At 30.3% G+C, this 4,133-nt stretch overlaps 1 long non-coding RNA gene across 1 annotated transcript; it reads left to right on the top strand.

The window, feature by feature from the left end:
- The first annotated feature begins 2,052 nt into the window (after positions 1 to 2,052).
- Positions 2,053 to 3,828, top strand: LOC122006473. The gene is made up of 3 exons (XR_006118709.1): positions 2,053 to 2,601; positions 2,691 to 2,818; positions 3,491 to 3,828. It is a non-coding gene; the product is annotated as an uncharacterized LOC122006473 (long non-coding RNA).
- Positions 3,829 to 4,133: the final 305 nt, after the last annotated feature.

The following is a 4,133-nucleotide window of genomic DNA, read 5'->3' as shown; positions in this document are numbered from 1 at the left end:
TTGGTATTTGTTATTGTTGTGTTTATATTCATTTTTGTTGTATTTGTCTGATAATTCAGTTTTTAGTTTTGTTGCATTCAATGTAATTTGTATAAATGGTAGATATCGAAATAGAAAAATTAATGGTAATTTTTTTTTACTTTTGCGATAAATTTTGCGATGAAAAAGGGTTCGCTACAAATCCATCATAATATATGTAAAATACCGGAAAATAGGCGAATATTAATAAGGGAAATTTCTGAAATTTTTGGAAATTTTTCGGGATTTTTTCGGAGCTCGTACGGACGAGTTCACGGGGATAAAAATGGGGCCCGGAAAAGCCTGGCTACCCTGTTTTAATGAGAAAAAGATTTATTTTTCTTTTCCTTTTTCTTTTCTTTTTTCCTTTGATTTTCTTTTTCTCTTATTTTTTTATCTTGTTTTTTTTTTCCCGAGCCCTTTCTCCCCCGTGCCCTCACCCGCGCCTCTCTTCTCCCTCACTCCCGAACCTAACGCCAAAAGGAGCCCTCACTACAAAAAAATAGGGCTTCAGAAACATATTTTTAAAACGAAAGTAAAATCTGTTTCAGATTTATATAAATCAGAGACAGATTTAATACAGAATTATTAATCTGTTTCATTTTAGTAAATAATATATATTTTTAAAAAATTTATGACAGAATTTAAAACAAATTTGAAACAAAATTACATATAAATTTTTATAAACAAAAATAAATATGAATTATAAACAGAATTTGAGGCAGTATAATTTATGTGACAAATTTTGTTTATAAATTAATTAAATTAAAAGTTAAAACAGAAATAAAATTTGTTTCAAATTTATATAAATTAGAGACAGATTTAATACGAAATTATTAATTCGTTTCATTTTAGTAAATTATATATATATTTTAAAAAATAAGACAGAATCTAAAACAAATTTAAAACGAAATTACATATAAATTTTTATAAACAAAAATAAATATGAATTATAAAATTTGAGACGGTATAATTTCTGTGACAAATTTGGTTTATAAATTAATTAAAAGTTAAAACGAAAATAAAATCTATTTTGAATTTATATAAATCAGATACAGATTTATTACATAATAATTAATTTGTTTAACTTTAATGAAATATAATATTTGAAAAAAAATTTAAAACAAATTTTGATACGAAGCTATGTATAAATTTTATTTAAAAAATAAATATGGATTATAAACGGAATTTGTGACCGTTTAAACATTTAATGAAAATTTTAAATGAAAATAAAATCTGTTTTATATTTAATGAAAATTTCAAATGAAAATAAAATTTGTTTTATATTTATATAAATCAGAGACATGAACTTATAAATATGTTCACTTTGACAAAATATAATATATGAAAAAACTTTAAGAAAGAATTTAAACCAAATTTAATATGAAATTACATATAACTTTTTATAAATAAAAATAGATATGAATTAGATTTTCTAACCTTTTCTCCTCGTCCTAATTTGGTTTTGGCTTTGTCTTTGGCTTTATCAGAGCAGGTACAAATTCGTTTTCCCCCTCCTTTGATTTTTTTTTTCTCGTGCTTGGTGGCCATCTCATACGGCTGCAAGGTCGTTCGCAGCTGTGAGGTCGGTCGCAACCACTTGAGGTTGTCTACAGTTGCTTCTCAAGGTCGCAAGATTCGCGACCTTTTCAATTAGTCCCCTCATGCGACCGTGAGGTCGTCCATCCTACAGTCCCTGAATTCTTGTTATTTTTATTGGTTTTTATTAATAATTGTGCACTTTTATTGTAAATTACGATAATAAAATAATAATAATAATAATAATAATAATAATAATAATTAAATAATAAGATTTAATTGGGGAATAATCTTAACAGAATTTTAGAAATTTTTAAGATTTTTTTTTCGAAACTCGTAAGGTGTAATTAGAGGGGATGTATTTGCGGGCTTTGAGAAATGCATATTTAGAATATCCAATTTAGTAGGAGTTGATAAAAGAAATTACTTAGGCTTTAATTAAAATAAACCTAATTTTTCTAATTTAATTAATCAATTTTGGTTATAATTCCTCACCGTGCCCTACTCCTCCCTAATCGCCGAACCCTTGCTTACCTTATCTCGTCGCCGCCCCGATTATTCCTCCTCTCTCGCGCCGTTTACTCTCTGCTCTTCTTCTTCTCCTCATCTTCTCCAACCGGCAACCCTTTTTCTTCTTCCGCGTCATCTTCCCTCCTCTGCCATCGTCTCCTCGTCGCGGAGGTCCTCACCGCACCGATTGTCACGAGAGCATCGCCGACAGCAATCCTTCTCTCCGCGACCCTCACCAACACCAAGCTCTCTGGGCTATCAGGCGGCCCGATCCTCTTCTACATTTTCCCCTTGCATCTCTGCCCTAGATGCAGCCGGCGTCATCGCATCCGATCACAATACCTGCAATTTGGGTGGCTAGCGTCGCCGCCATCTCTTTCACCGGCTGCCACTTCTTCCTCTTCCATCTGCCACCGTCGGAGAGCTAAGTACACAGGAGAGTAGGGTTGTTCTTCCGCGTATCAGCAGTTGCAAGGGGTTACCACGCGTTGCCCCCTTCAATTGTGCCGTGGCCATCTGGTCAGCCACAAGGAGGTATGAGATCTATGTTGTCATCTCTATTCCTATTCCCTGTTTGACAGCCGTCGCAGCTTATCAACAGATTGACATCTTCTGGATTGCAGATCCATTGCTGCGGTGACCCCATTTGTGCCTGGATTTGTGCCAATGTTGTGTATCAGCGAATTCTGAGACAGTGAGGGTTGTTGGACAGATTTACCATAGTCGGAAGAGCCACAAACTGCTAATAAGGGTAATAATCTGAACCTGATTAGATTTATTGGGTTGTTTCTTTTATCATGTTGGATGTGTGTTATGTTTCTTATTGAATGCTTATATCAAACTTAATCTCCCTTAATTAGATTGCACGCACTTGACTTTAATTGTTTCATGCATCCAACTTGTTTGATAAAATGTTCCGTAATTAGGTTCTAATTCCTGCATGTCGTGTGTTCGGTGAAATGTCTCTTTCAATAATTAGGTTCAATCTGATACATCTTAGTTTACTTAACTCTTGCTTTGTATTGCTCTTTCAATTGTTAAGTTTTATGTCTTCATTTAAATTCAATTAGGTTAAGTTAGATTAGGTTTCTTTAATGCTCTAGGTTTTATTCCATGCTTAGTTTCGTTAATTACTTTATGTTGACTTTTATTTTCTACAATTGTAGTCAGGTTAGACTTAACTCTCAATTCTTACATTGTATTTTATTCATTAGGTTTGATTTTATACTTGCTTTGCTATTTCAAATCTTAGTCTTAGAATCCAAAATCCAAACTCCCTTGTTAATTCTTTAGCATTAACAACTATGGACTAATTAGTGGGTGATCATTGATACTGATTATGACTTTTGTATAATTTTAATTTATTTTGTATTAAAAATTTTGATATTGTAAGACTTACTCGTTTCATATTTTGATTTGTTAGATTTTCTCAATAAAATTGGTTGGTTCATTAATCTGTACAAGAGAAGCAATTTATCTCATGAAATTCGAAGACAGGGAGAGCAATGAAGGCATGGATGCTATTAGCTCGAGGATGGAGGAACAAAATATTGAAAAGGAAAAAAAACTTGTTATTACAGAAATTAAGCAGAGGGAAGAAAATCTCAGGAGATGATTCGAAAATGATTCAAGAAATGGAATGTACAAATCATTTATATCTAGGAAAATTTAGTCTTTATAGTTTGATTATTGGTCAAATTTGTTTGGATAATGTAAATATTTATTTATTTTAATGTTAATTGTATAATACATTGGGAATTAGAAGTTATTTCTTTTTAATAATTTTTAATTTATTTGAAATGAAGAATTATTAAATATATTGATGAAAAATATAAAAATATAATATAATAATATTTAATGATAAATTTAAAAATAAAATTATATACAGATTTATAAATAAAATCGTAAACTGATTTATAAATAAGATTAATAATAGATTTTAAAAAAAATTAGAGACAGAATTTACATTTGAAATTAATTTTATTTTGTTAATTTGAAAACAGATTTATAAACAGTTTTTTCATCCGTTTCTAAAATTAGAGATGAAATATTTTCGTTTCAAAATT

Source organism: Zingiber officinale, chromosome 1A (assembly GCF_018446385.1).
Source record: "Zingiber officinale cultivar Zhangliang chromosome 1A, Zo_v1.1, whole genome shotgun sequence".
Taxonomy (NCBI): Eukaryota; Viridiplantae; Streptophyta; class Magnoliopsida; order Zingiberales; family Zingiberaceae; genus Zingiber; species Zingiber officinale.
Note: the sequence above shows the minus strand (reverse complement) of the source record. Positions and strands in the feature narration are given on the sequence as shown.